This window comes from Cebus imitator, unplaced genomic scaffold (genome assembly GCF_001604975.1).
Source record: "Cebus imitator isolate Cc_AM_T3 unplaced genomic scaffold, Cebus_imitator-1.0 Scaffold110, whole genome shotgun sequence".
NCBI lineage: Eukaryota > Metazoa > Chordata > Mammalia > Primates > Cebidae > Cebus > Cebus imitator.
This window is the reverse complement of record NW_016107425.1, coordinates 2,829,188-2,844,544: the sequence shown is the minus strand read 5'-3', so window position 1 is coordinate 2,844,544 and position 15,357 is coordinate 2,829,188. Positions and strand designations below refer to the sequence as shown.

General features: G+C 39.3%; 1 protein-coding gene across 5 annotated transcripts in view; it reads right to left on the bottom strand.

Moving 5' to 3' along the window:
- The window catches only part of RAPGEF4 (Rap guanine nucleotide exchange factor 4), a 323,726-nt gene that overhangs the window by 175,738 nt on the left and 132,631 nt on the right, over window positions 1-15,357 (bottom strand). The window contains exon 1 of one of the 5 annotated variants that reach the window (XM_037741904.1): window positions 4,029-4,166. The exons of the other annotated variants lie outside the window; for them this stretch is intronic. The gene's annotated coding sequence lies outside the window, so the exon portion shown is untranslated. Of the gene's footprint in view, window positions 1-4,028; window positions 4,167-15,357 lie in introns of those variants that run through there. 5 annotated transcript variants of the gene reach the window in all.

Sequence of the window (15,357 nt, the reverse complement as noted above, 5' to 3'; positions counted from 1 at the left end):
CAGCAAGGTGAGAAAAGCAAGGTTTAGCTCATCATCCAGGTCTCAAACTGAACTTTAAACTCATTTCTTTTTTTTTTTTCTTGTTTTTACTTTAAGTTCTGGGGTACATGTACAGAGCGTGCAGGTGTGTTACACAGGTATACATGTGCCATAATGGTTTGCTGCACCCATCAACCCTTCATCTACATTAGGTATTTCTCCTAATGCTATCCTTCCCCTAGCCCTCCACCCACTGACAGGCCCTGGTGTGTAATATTCCCCTCCCTGTGTCCATGTGTTCTCATTGTTCAACATCCGCTTACGAGTGAGAATATGTGATGTTTGGTTTTCCATTCCTGTGTTAATTTGCTGAGAATGATGGTTTCCAGCTTCATCCATGTCCCTGTAAAGGACATGAACTCATTCTTTTTTATGGCTGTGTTGTATTCCACTGTGTATATGTGCCACATTTTCTTTATCTAATCTATCATTGATGGACATTTGGGTTGGTTCCAAGTCTTTGCTGTTGTGAACAGTGCTGCAATAACACACATCTGCATGTGTCTTTACAGTAGAATGACTTATAATCCTTTAGGTATATATCCAGTAATGGGATTACTGGGTCAAATGGTATTTCTGGTTCTAGATCCTTGAGGAATTACCACACTGTCTTCCACAAAGGTTGAACTAATTTACACTCCCACCAACAGTGTGAAAGCATTCCTATTTCTCCACATCCTCTCCAGCATCTGTTGTTTCCTGACTTTTTAATGATCACCATTCTAACTGGTGTGAGATGGTATCTCACTGTGGTTTTGATCGGCATGTCTCTAATGACCAGTAATGACGAGCTTTTTTTCATATGTTTGTTGGCTGCATAAATGTCTTCTTTTGAGAAGTGTCTGTTCATATCCTTTGCCCACTTTTTGATGGAGTTGTTTTTTTCTTGTAAATTTGTTTAAGTTCTTTGTAGATTCTGGATATTAGCCCCTAGTCAGATGGATAGATTACAAAATTTTTCTCCCATTCTGTAGGTTGCCTGCTGACTCTGATAGTTTCTTTTGCTGTACAGAAGCTCTTTAGTTTAATTAGATCTAATTTGTCAATTTTGGCTTTTGTTGCCATTGTCTTTGGTGTTTTAGTCATGAAGTCTTTGCCTGTGCCTATATCCTGATAAACTCATTTCTTTAAAGTCAATGGCAACAACAAGAAAATCTTTATCTAAATAATTGCATTTGTACACATCTCTAGTTTGTGCTAAATGATTATGAGTTACTGTTGAATTAGGAAAGATGCTGGCAGCTGAAGGGCCAAGGAGAAAAGATCTGGAGTGGTTCTTTGATCCTTTGGAAGATACATAAAGACTATGCCAAGGCTGTAATATGGATGACAGTTAAAACGTGTTGGCTTTCAAAGTATTCTCTGATAAATTATCTTCCATTTTATTATAATCTTAAATGTACATGTATACATAATACATAGTAGCATCCCTCTGAACAAGGTTCCCTGAGAAATAAGAATTTTTCCAGTCAAGAGGTAAAACCAAATGAATCTTGAGAGAGGTTCTTAGGGGTCCCCCAATGTCTAGTCTTGAATATCAGCCATCTCTGCATTGTCCAGCTGTTTTGAGGATGCAATCATTGACACATTGTATTCACTGTGAGAAAATTATTGGACTTTGTATTCAATGATTTACACTTTGTCCTTCAAAGTCATATCTTCAATTCAGGAGTCTGATTCCCTCTCCTAAGCTGGTGGTGTGTTATAACAATCAATTGCATTTGACTAATGCACCCAAGTAAGGGGTATTCAATAAGCAGTTGCCGTCAGTCTGAACTGTTCAGACATAGAGAGCCCCAAGTGAGAGGGGGGTTTTAACACCACTGCTGCTTGTGAAGCTGGAAGGAAAAGCAGAACTCTGCTTGTATTAGTCCATTCTCACACTGCTATAAAGAACTATCTGAGACTGGGTAATTTATGAAGAAAAGAAGTTTAATAGACTCACAGTTCCATAGGCTATACAGGAAGCATGGCGAGGAGGCATTGGGAAACTTACAATCAAGAAAGAAGGTGAAGGGGAAACAGGCATGTCTTACTATGGTGGAGCAGGACAGAGAGAGAGGAAGCGAGGGGGGAAGTGCCACAGACTTTTAAACCATCAGATCTCATGAGAAGTCACTCACCATCCTGAGAAGAACAAGGGAAAAGTCTGTCCCCAAGATCTAATCACCTCCCACCAGGCCCTTCCCCCAACAAGTGGGGATTACAATTCAACATGAGATTTGGGTGGGGACACAGGGCCAAACCATATCAGTGTTCAACTTTTCATTCTCTCAGATTTCAAAAACACAACATCTAACTATCTGGGCTTGGCAACTAGCAGACTACCCAGCTGGATTGAAGAATGCCTTATTCTAAAAGTTGTAAATTTTGAAAATAGCCATAACAATGATACAAAGATTATTCACTAGGAGTCAGTCATGTATTTTAAAAAGGAATAATAGTACAGCACAGATAAGCCTCTGAAGAGTCTTGTTAACCAGTGATATAAGAACCAGGAAAGAACCATTAACCAATAAATGCATTTGATAGAAACAGCAAGGCTGGTACAATATCATACACACCTTAAAGAAAAATACCTCCAGAGAATAAAGCAAATTTGGAAACTGAAGTATGATTTAGAAACTAAATATAGGTATTTCAATTATCCAGTTTTTTCAGAAAGTGGGTTTATTTTTAGATGTGCTGTTATCTCTTAATCCCACATCAAAGGCAGGTGATACGTCATGGGAAGGATGCTGGACCTGGCCTCAGACTTGAAGCTGGGCACAGCTACTTCCTTGCTGTGTGACTCCAAGCAAGTTGGTTAACTTCTCTGAGCCTCGCTTTCGTTATTCACAAAATTAGAAATAGGAAAATAACCAACTGCCACCCAGCACAACTGGGAGGATTAAATAACCATGTAAAAGTGAATTGTAAAGTGTCTTGAATATAGTAGCTTCTTTATGCATTTTTTTTAATCTGAAGGACTTGCCCTAGTTTAACATATACTTCCTTTGGCTAGTCATTTGCCTATTTCAATAATGTTGTCATCTCAAAATACTGTTGTAACTCTTTTAGAATTATCTTCAGTGAAGAAAAAAAAAAAGTCTGCTTTTCTTGGTCAAAATATATAATATCCCTTTTAGTGAGGTCTGGGAAATGGGAACCTTATTTCCATTTTGTAATTGAAGGCCCTGGCAAAGAGGTTAAGTGATTTACTCAAGGATATAAAATGTGTCAGAGGCTGAGATAAATCATCCAGATTTTGTGCCTTGCCCTCCACTACCCTCCATCTAACCTGGAGCTCTGTGAGGCATTTCTGTGAGCTCTTGAAAGGAAATCTCCTGTGATTGTCACATATCCCTTGGGTCAGCTCTCTGACAGCAGAAGGCATGCCGATACCAATCAAAACACTCTGCCAAGGGCCTCCACACCTCAAAAATCAGTGCAAGTCTGAGGCAGGTTAATTCAAAAGTTTTCCCTTTGAGCAACACACTAAATCCATTCTGAATTCACCCAAACAAGAAAGCCTCATGCCTCTAGTTCCTGCCTGATTAGTAGGATTTTAGATATGATACAGTCTAGTTTGATAATGATGGAACCCTATGGGGAGAAGACACTGCCTCTTTTTTCCCCTAAAAAATATATGCCTCTGAATTAAAAGCAGTGAACCACTGGAAAAGCCACATTTAAATAGGCTGTCTGAGTCTCAAGGCAAGCAAATGCTGTTTATTTTTCTTAATTCTAATAGAAATAAATATACACATTGTATACCAAAATTCAGAATTGAGTTAAAGGTGCTGTACCTCTTTTCAAAACATTTCAAAAGTTTTCATCAAAACCAAAATATTCCCAAGCTGCTGATTCTCCTAGCAAAATCCAGTCCGTATTTGGTTATATGGCTCCGCATAGGTATTTTGATAAATTTAAATCTCAATTTATAGATAGGACAAAATTATAAAGTCATATTTGAAATTGTAAACAAGCATAAAGATAAATAATCTCACCTGGCTATATCCATGCACACAGCAGCATATTTCTGGTGATATTCATGGTCAAACTGAAACACTCCACCGTGACTGAAGCCATTACCACCTATAATTAATTACACGGCTTCCAGAACTTTGTTACTGAAGCCATAGCCCCAGTCTGGGGCTTATCGGCAAGGCTGTGGCTTCTCAAAACCAGGAATAGGAAAACAAATCCTGATATAAACTGACACAGGCCACAGCTACTTAAGAGGGATAAAAAGCTTAAAGACTGAGCTGGCATTTTTTCCCTTTCTCATGAAGCATAAAGGTCTCCGCAAGTTTAGCTGGTTCCTCATTCAAAAAAGACATGATGGATAGCTTCTCAAAACTGGGAACTGGACTGCCAAATATATATCATAGATACAATAGAATAGAACAGAATAGAATTACATTGATTGATTGATTCACTGATTGATCATATGCATATATATGTAATACAGCATAGTGTACTGGGTCATGATGTGAAACGTATTCCTACTATGGGTTACAATAAAAGAGGCTTGGAAAGCAGGGCAACAGGGACACCCTATCTCCCCCTAACTGGGTAAGCTACAGGCAAAAGTAGCAGGACCCACACAGTGATAACAGCAGAGGGAAGTGAGATAATAGAAAGGCAGTGGGACCCAGGAATGAAGAGATGACTCAGGGGTGCTGCAGCACACCCAGGTTGCCAGTTTGCCAAGATTGCTACTAGTTTGAGCTGCACACTCCCCAGGAGTGGAGTTCACCCGTAGGATGTCCCCAGCTATTAAGCACCTATGATTTCTAGTGCGTTTATCTCCATGAAGGGTGTCAATAATAGTATTGCAGTCCACATGAAAAGACATTTTATATTTCACATTGAGCTCAGATTTCTGGACTTCCTTTTAGATATGACATACAATCCCTGCCCTCCAAATGCCCATATCAGACAGAACAGATAAATAAATAAGCACACATTCAATTACAGAAATATATTAAGGCTGAATATATGAAATCACCATTTTTGTAGGTCAAAAGTAGGGAAAAATATCAGCAATTTTGTATGGTTCAGAATAACAAAAATCTCAAAATGCAGTGAGGGGCTGGATGGCTCAGAGACTGAGCAGACAAACACCCCAGCCCATATCCCATACACAGCTACACAAGTGAAACATCTAAATGTCAGAAACCAATTTTCCATCTGTGGTTCTCAAGACACCAAATTTACCATTAACTCTATGCAAGATGTTGGACTTTCTGTGCTTTCTAATATATGGGCCTAAAATTACCCACAGGGAAAGGACTTTCAGAAAAGAGATTTTTCAATATTTTAACTTCAGATGTTCAAAATTATTCCTTAAAAGGCACATATTAACTTTTAAAAAAAACCCAAGTGCCTGCTATTAATCAAGAACACAATAAGAATTAATCAAGGACTCCAGTTTGCTTTTTTTTTTTCATGATAAGCCTTCTATTTTAATAGCGTTGGATTGCTTATGAAGGACTTTCCTGTGCTATCTCATTGAGGTCCCCTAATAACCCCATGAGGTAAGGATTTGTCTTCACATTTTACAGATAGGGAAATGAATCATTCTAGAGATTCAATTAGAATGGGGGGAAATTCAGTTTTGTTCTTTAATGTAAACTTTGTTTTCAGATGAAATTCTAGTTGGCTCCAGATACCAAAACTACAAACACCTATTGAAAACCTACAAGATGCCAGGCCCACTTTGGGAGGCCAAGGCGGGAGGATGGCTTGAGTCCAGGAATTTGAGGCCAGCCTGGGCAACATGGCAGAAGCCCATCTCTACTTAAAAATAAATAAATAGAGGACTTCTGCCAAGATGGCCGAATAAAAACAGCTCAACAACGCCTCTGCAGGCAGACTATGACTAGAATCCCTCCTTGCTGGGCAGAGTATCTCTGAAAAAAACGAGGCAGCCTGTCAGGGACTTATAAGTAAAACCACACCTTCCAGAGACAGAGCACATGGGAAAAGGAGTGGTTTTGAGTTCCGCTGCAGCAGACTTACATGCCCCTGCCCAGCAGCTCTGAAGGAAGCAACAGAGCTCACAGAATAGCACTTAAGCTCTGACAAGTAACAGACTGCCTCCTCAAGTGGCTCCCTGACCCCTGTATATCCAAAGAATCACCTCATATAGGAGAGCTATGGCTGACATCTGGCAGGTATCCTTCCAGGATGAAGCTACCAGAGGAAGGAACAGGCAGCAATCCTTGCTGTTCTGCAACCCCCGCAGGTGATTTCCAGGCAAGCAGGGTCCAGAGTGGACCTCCAGCAGTCCTACAGCAATGGGGTTTGACTATTAAAACTACAAAACAGAAAGAAATAGCCTCAACATCCACAAAAAGAACGACCACTCAGAGACCCCATCCGAAAGTCACCAACTTCAAAGACTAAAGGCAGACAAATTCATGAAGATGGGCAGAAACCAGCACAAAAAGGATGAAAACACCAAAAACTAGAATGCCTCTCCTCCTCCAAGAGATCACAACTCCTCACCAGCAAAGGAACAAAACTGGATGGAGAATGGGTTTGACGAACTGACAGAAGCAGGCTTCAGAAGGTGGATAATCACAAACTTCTCTGAGCTAATGGAGCATGTTGTAACCCAACATGAAGAAACTAGGAATCTAGAAAAATGGTTAGACAAAATGCTAACTATAATAACCAGATTAGAGAAGAATAAACGACTTGATGGATCTGAAAAACATAGCACAAGAACTTCGTGAAGCATACACAAGTTTCAATAGCCGAATCGATCTAGCAGAAGAAAGGATATCAGAGATTGAAGATCAACTCAATGAAATAAAATGCGAAGGCAAGAATAGAGAGAAAAGAGTGAAAAGAAGTGAACAAAGCCTCCAAGAAATATGGGATTATGTGAAAAGACCTACTCTATGCTTGATCAGTGTACCTGAATGTGACAGGGAGAATGAATCCAAGCTGGAAAATATTCTTCAGCATATTATCCAGGAGAACTTCCCCAACCTAGCAAGGCAGGCTGACATTCAAATCCAGGAAAGACAGAGAGCACCACAAAGATATTCCTCAAGAAGAACAACCCCAAGGCACATAATTGTCAGATTCACCAGGGTTGAAATGAAGGAAAAAATGCTAAGAGCAGCCAGAGAGAAAGGTCGGGTTACCCACAAAGGGAAGCCTATCAGACTCACAGCGGATCTCTCGGCAGAAACCTTACAAGCCAGAAGAGAGTGGGGGCCAATATTCAACATCCTTAAACAAAAGAACTTTCAACCCAGAATTTCATATCCAGCCAGACTAAGTTCCATAGCTGAAGGAGAAATAAAATCCTTTATGGACAAGCAATTGCTGAGAGATTTCATCACCACCAGGCCTGCTTTACAAGAGCTTCTGAAGGAAGCACTAAACATGGAAAGGAACAACCAGTACCAACCATTGCAAAAACATACCAAATGGTAAAGACCATCAACACAATTAAGAAACTGCGTCAACTAATGGGCAAAACAACCAGCTAGTATCAAAATGGCAGGATCAAATTCACACATAACAATATTAACCTTAAATGTAAATGGGCTAAATGCCCCAATCAAAAGACACAGACTGGCAAATTGGATAAAAAGTCAAGACTGATCAGTGTGCTGTATTCAGGAGATCCATCTCACATGCAAAGACACACATAGACTCAAAATAAAGGGATGGAGGAAGATTTACCAAGCAAACAGAGGGCAAAAAAAAAAAGCAGGGGTTGCAATCCTAGTCTCTGATAAAACGGATGTTAAACCAACAAAGATCAAAAGAGACAAAGAAGAGCATTACATAATGGTAAAGGGATCAATGCAACAAGAAGAGCTAACTATATGTGCACCCAATACAGGAGCACCCAGTAACACAAAGCAAGTTCTTAATGACCTACAAAGAGACTTAGACTCCCACACAATAATAGTGGGAGACTTTAACACTCCATTGTCAATATTAGACAGATCAATGAGACAGAAAATTAACAAGGATATCCAGGACTTGAACTCAGATCTGGACAAGCGAACCTAATAGAAATCTACAGAACTCTCCACCCCAAATCCACAGAATATACATTCTTCTCAGCACCACATCACACTTACTCTAAAACTGACCACATAATTGGGAGCAAATCACTCCCCAGCAAATGCAAAAGAACGGAAATCATAACAACCAGTCTCTCAGACCATAGTGACATCAAATTAGAACTCAGGACTAAGAAACTCATGCAAAACCACACAACTACATGGAAAATGAACAACTTGCTCCTGAATGACTACTGGATAAATAATAAAATGAAGGCAGAAGTAAAGATGTTCTTTCAAACCAATGAGAATGAAGACACAATGTACCAGAATCTCTGCGACACATTTAAAGCAGTTTCTAGAGGGAAATTTATAGCACTAAATGCCCATATGAGAAGTGAGGCAAGTTCTAAAATTGACACCCTATCATCAAAATTAAAAGAACTAGAGGAGCAAGATCAAACAAGTTCAAAAGCTAGCAGAAAACAGGAAACAACTAAGATCAGAGCAGAACTGAAGGAGATGGAGACACAAAAAAATCCTTCAAAAAAATCAATAAATCAAGGAGTTGGTTTTTTGAAAAGATCAACAAAATTGATAGACTGCTAGCCAGACTAATAAAAAAGAAACGAGAGAAGAATTGAATAGATGCAATAAAAGATGATAAAGGGGATATCACCACCGATTCCACAGAAATACAAACTACCATCAGAGATTACTACAAACAACTCTATGCACATAAACCAGTAAATCTGGAAGAAATGGATAAATTCCTAGACATTTACACCCTCCCAAGACTAACCCAGGAAGAAGTAGAATCCCTGAATAGACTGATAACAAGGTCTCAAGTTGAGGCAGCAATTAATAGCCTACCAACCAAAAAAATCTAGGTCCAAATGGGTTCACAGCCAAATTCTACCAGATGTACAAAGAGGAGCTGGTACTATCCCTTCTGAAACTATTCCAAAGAATACAAAAAGAGGGAATCCTCCCTAACTTATTTTATAAGACCAACATCATCCTGATACCAAAAGCTGGCAGGGACACAACTGGAAAAGAAAATTTCAGGCCAATATCCATGATGAACATCAATGCAAAAATCTTCAATAAAATACTGGCAAACCAATGGAACAACACATCAAAAAGATTATCCATCACAATCAAGTAGGCTTCATCCTGGGGATGCAAGGTTGGTTCAACGTATGCAAATCTATAACCATAATCCATCACATAAACAGAACCAAAGACAAAAACCATGTGATTATCTCAATAGATTCAGAGAAGGCCTTCGACAAAATTCAACAGCTCTTTAGCTAAAACTCCCAATAAACTAGGTATCGATGGAATGTATCTCAAAATACTAAAAGCTATCTATGACAAACCCACAGCCAATATCATACTGAATGGGCAAAAACTGGAAGCATTCCCTTTGATAACTGGCGCTGGACAAGGGTGCCCTCTCTCATCATTCCTATTCAACATAGTATTGGAAGTTCTAGCCAGAGCAATCAGGCAAGAAAAGGAAATAAACGATATTCAATTAGGAAAAGAGGAAGTCAAATTGCCTCTATTTGCAGATGACATGATTGTATATTAAGAAGCCACGTCATCTCAGCCCAAAATCTCCTTAAGGTGATAAGCAATTTCAGCAAAGTCCCAGGATACAAAATCAATGTGCAAAAATCACAAGCATTTCTATACACCAATAACAGACAGAGAGCCAAATCATGAGTGAACTCCCATTCACAATTGCTACAAAGAGAATAAAATACCTAGGAATACAACTAACAAAGGACATGAAGGACTTCTTCAAGAAAAACTACAAATCGCTCCTCAAGGAAATAAGAGAGGACACAAACAGATGGAAAAACATTCTATGCTCATGGTTAGGAAGAATATCATGAAAATTGTCCTACTGCCCAAAATAATTTACAGATTCAATGCTATCCCCATCAAGCTACCATTTACCTTCTTCACAGAACTGGAAAAAAAAACCACCTTAAACTTCGTATGGAACCAAAAGAGAGCCCGCATAGACAAGACAATCCTAAGCAAAAAGAACAAAGCTGGAGGCATCATGCTACCTGTCTTCAAACTATACTATAAGGCTACAGTAATCAAAACAGCATGGTACTGGTACCAAAACAGAGATATAGACCAAAGGAACAAAACAAAGGCCTCGGAAGTAATGCCACATACCTACAATTATCTGATCTTTGACAAACCTGACAAAAACAAGCAATGAGGAAAGGATTCCCTGTTTAATAAATTGTGTTGGGAAAACTGGCTAACCATGTGCAGAAAGCTGAAACTGGACCCATTCCTTACACCTTATACAAAAATTAACTCCAGATGGATTAAAGATTTAAACATAAGACCTAACACCATAAAAACCCTAGAAGAAAACACAGGCAATAGCATTCAGGATATAGGCATAGGCAAGGACTTCATGACTAAAACACCAAAAGCAATGGCAACAAAAGCCAAAATAGATGAACAGGATCTAATTAAGAGCTTTTGCACAGCAAAAGAAACAATTATTACAGTGAACCAGCAACCAACAGAATGAGAAAAAATGTTTGCAGTCTACCCATCTGACAAAGGGCTAATATCCAGAATCTACAAAGAACTAAAACAAATTTACAAGAAAAAAACAACTCCATCAAAAAGTGGGCAAAGAATATGAACAGGCACTTTTCAAAAGAAGACATTTAGGCAGCCAACAAACATATTAAAAAAATGCTCATTAGCACTGGTCATTAGAGAAATGCAAATCAAAACCACATTGAGATACCATCTTATGCCAGTTAGAATGTCAATCATTAAAAAATCTGGAGACAATAGATGCTGGAGAAGATGTGGAGAAATAGGAACACTTTTACACTGTTGGTGGGAGTGTAAATTACCGCAACCATTGTGGAAGACAGTGTGGCGATTCCTCAAGGATCTAGAACTAGAAATACCATTTGACACAGCAATCCCATTACTGGGTATATACCCAAAGGATTAGAAATCATTCTACTATAAAGACACATGCACATGTATGTTCATTTTGGCACTGTTTACAATAGCAAAGACTTAGAACCAACCTAAATGCCCACTAATGATAGACTGGATAAAGAAAATGTGGCATGCATATATATATATATATATATATATATATATATACATATACACACATACCATGGAATACTATGCAGCCATAAAAAAAGGATACGTTCATGTCCTTTGCAGGGACATGGATGAATCCAAAACCATCATTCTCAGCAAACTGACACAAAAAGCAGAAAACCAAACACTGCATATTCTCACCAATAAGTGGGTATTGAACAATGAGAACACATGGACACAGGGAGGGGAACGTTACACAATGTGATTTGTTGCAGGGTGGGGGGGCTAGGGGAGTGACAGCAGGGAGTGGGGAGGTAGGGGAGGGATAATATTAGGAGAAATATCTAAAGTAGGTGAAGGGGGGATGGAGGCAGCAAACCAACATGGCATGTGTATACCTACGTAACAATCCTTCAAGATCTGCACATGTACCCCAGAACTTAAAGGATAATAAAAAATAAATAAATGCATACATGCACATATACAAAAATTAGCTGGGTGCTGTGGCGTACACGTGCAGTCTAAGCTACTCAGCAGGCTGAGGTAGGAGGATCACTTGAACCCGAGGAGGTCAAAGCTGCAGTGAATGTGATCACAACACTGTACTCCAGCCTGGGTGACAGAGTAAGAGCCAGTCTCTAATTAAAAAAGAAAGAAAAGAATAAAAAAGAAAAGAAAAGAAAAGAAAAGAAAAGAAAAGAAAAGAAAAGAAAAGAAAAGAAAAGAAAAGAAAAGGAAAGAAAGGAAGGAAGGAAGGAAGGAAGGAAGGAAGGAAGGTAGGAAGGAAGGAAGGAAAGAAAGAAAGAAAAAAGAAAAGAGAAAAGAAAAGAAAGCAAGCCAGGCCCATGATTGGGTGTTTTTCCTTGAGTTCCTTTTCATCTTTTGCAAACACTTTGGCAGGAAGCCAAGTCTTTCTAACATATTCAGTCACTTAGAAGTCACGATGTTCAGTTGAGTCAAAAACTATTATAGGTATTTCTGCTTTTAGAAAAAAAAAATGTGAGATGAGTTGTTCCCCTTCAAGCAGGCTGCTCTAAGCTCTTTCTAGTGTTACAACCCCCTTTTTTTTTTTCCGAGACACAGTCTCATTCTGTAGCCCAGGCTGGAGTGCAGTGGCACAACCTTGGCTTATCACAACCTCTGCCTCCCAGGTTCAAGCAATTCTCCTGCCTCAGCATCCCAAGCAGCTGGAATTACAGGTGCCCACCACCACGCCCAGCTAATTTTTTTGTATTTTTAGTAGAAACGGAGTTTCACCATGTTGCTCAGGCTGGTTTTGAACTCCTGACCTCAAGTGATCCACCTACCTTGGCCTCCCAAAGTGCTAGCATTACAGGTGTGAGCCACTGCACCTGGCCATTACATATTAAAGAATGGATGACGAGATGCAACCCAAGTTATGTCAGCAAACTGACACAAAAAGCAGAAAACCAAACACCGCACTAAAATGACCTTGTGTAACTTCAGGTTGAGAAAGGATTTCTGAGATTTTATAAACAAAATACCCCCAAATGTCCTGTTTCCATGGTACATAACTCAGACAAGGAAAAATTTCCTTTTCCACAAAAGCTATGAACAACATAAAGTGATGCTATCAAGCTGTTGAGTTAATTAACGTGCCATTTGAAGAGTCGTCCTCGGGCATACACTTTTACCATCATCGTAAGGCTGTCTTGCTGTCTGTTCTAATGCTTTGCCAAGAATAATGCCTGGCACAGTTGGAGTCAATGAATGAGTGGAAACAAGTGAATGAATAACTTAAAGGGACCTGGTATCCAAAGCTAATTCCTCCAAGCCTGAGGAAAATCTAGACAAAGATTCTATAACCTTCCCTCACACCTAAAAAGAAATTACTTGGCTAATACTATGAGCCGAAGATGAAGCATTTATTATGCCTCAAAAATGACAAAATAAAATTAAAGATCTTAGGTTGATGTTATGAACTGTGGTTGATTAGGGATGGGATATTGTAGCCTTTGCCTAATTCACTTTGGGACCAGCTGTCAGTTGTGGCATGGATTTGGCTAAATGGTATCCAGCTATCTACCTCCAATTTCTCAGCAAACATTGGAAACTCCTGTAGAGGATCACCATGAGTTCTAAAGGCAAAATGGGGGTGGACCGCTCTTGAATGGCTTAGCACCACCCCCTTGGTGATGAGTGAGTTCTTAGTCAGTTCACACGAGATCTGGCTGTTTAAAATAGAGTCTGGGATCTCCCCCTTCTCTCTCTTGGTCCAGCTCTCATCATGTGACATGCCTGCTCCTCCTTCACCTTCCACCATGATTGGAAGCCTCCTGAGGCCCTCACCAGGAGCAGATGCCAGCACCATGATTCCTGTACAGGCTGCAGAACTGTGAGCCCAAATCTCATATCTTTACAAAGTATCCAGTCTCAGGTATTCCTTCATAGCAATGAAAATAGACTAATACACATGTTCTCCTTTTAGAAGAGGAAAAACTGTAGAAACCCACTTAATTAAGATGACACTAGAACCATAATTCTGTCCTCCAAATTAATAAGCAGTGTCAGGTTCAGACAGATAGCTGCTTCCACTGTTTGAATTTATCTGCAAGAGGCATACCTTTAAAGAGGGCACAGGCAAAATTTACAGCAGAGAACTATACACATGGCTCTTTCCTTCCACCCCCACATCCAAAGATTCCCTCTACTCTGTCTCCCTTCCCTATGACATTTTCTCTTATTAAAACATAGAATGAAAAAGTAGAGACAGTCTGTGCTATGTAAGAGCATGTTATGCAGTCTGCTCTAATTCTACAAAATGAAATATAGGACTCATACTTTCCAGAAGCACTAGGATATCAAAACAAATTTAGAGTTCTCTGTGAATTTCAAATGAACCTTGAAGCAAAGGTCTTTCTTTCAGTTAAGTATTATCATTAAGGATATGAGTTGGGTGAATATTGATCAAAAACATTTAATTCATGCTTTTATTATTTCTGACATTGATTACTGGGATGACCATTTTGTTAAGTGGTCCAACAAGCTGGTCACATGATTCCAATCTGTTCAAAATGCAATTGCATGCCTGAATGGCAAGAGTCCAGCAACTGGAGCATGTCACGCCTTCTTCCATTTCTCTGTCATTGATTAACAGTTAAATTTTGGATTAACTCCACTATGACATGATTTGAATTTATGAAATGCTCTACTTTCTTCATCTCTGGAAAGTTCAACTATATTCTATATTCTTATACAAAAAGTGGCTTTAAAGAAGTTAAATAGGTAATGTAAAAATTTATTTTCCTGACCCAAATCATCAGACTTCTTCCCTGTCACCTGAAATTTTTCCAAAATGTAGTTAGGGCTCAACAGTTCAAAACAGTTTCTTAAACATTACCTCCTCTACCTATATAGATTGACCTGGATGGACATTAGTTTGTGCCTATTTAATCAGGATGCAATTGGACAAGGCCAATGGATTTAGTACTTTCTTATACCACATTTTAATTATGAAGACCCAATAAATAGCCATAACCTCAACCATAAATCCATTTACTCATGAAATGTTGAAAAATTAGATGGAGTCTTCCAACCATTTCCAATTTCAAAGCAACATAGCTACATCTCAGATGGTAAGGAATCTGTTCAGATAAGCAAAAGAGTATTCTCTTGGAGCTTCATGTTCAGGGGTCAAGAGTCTCTTCTCTTGAATGATTCCTCTCACCAACTCAATTCGCTTTTCCACTCCTATGTAGGTTAAAAATTAAAAAGTTTGTATCTCATTGCCCCTGTGAGATCATTCAGTTACCCCAAAGTAAAAGACCCAAAGGAAAGAAAGAAGCCAATTGCATGTCTAAATAGATTTATTTATCCAAAACACAGAAAGTCAAAGGTTTATTATTATTATTATTATTATTAAGCAGTTTTTGGCCAGGTGCAATTGCTTATGCCTGTAATCACAGCACTTTGGGAGGCTGAGGTGGGTGGGTCACCTGAGGTCAGGAGTTCAAAACCAGACTGGCCAACCTGGCAAAAACCCATCGCCATTAAAAATAAAAGAATTATCTGGGCGTGGTGGCGGGCACCTGTAATCCTAGCTACTAGGGAGACTGAGACACAAGAATTACTTGAACCCAGGAAGGAGATGTTGCAGTGAGCCAAGATCGTACCACTGCACTTCAGCCTGGCAGCCTGGGTGACAGAGCAAGACTCTGTCTCAAAAAAA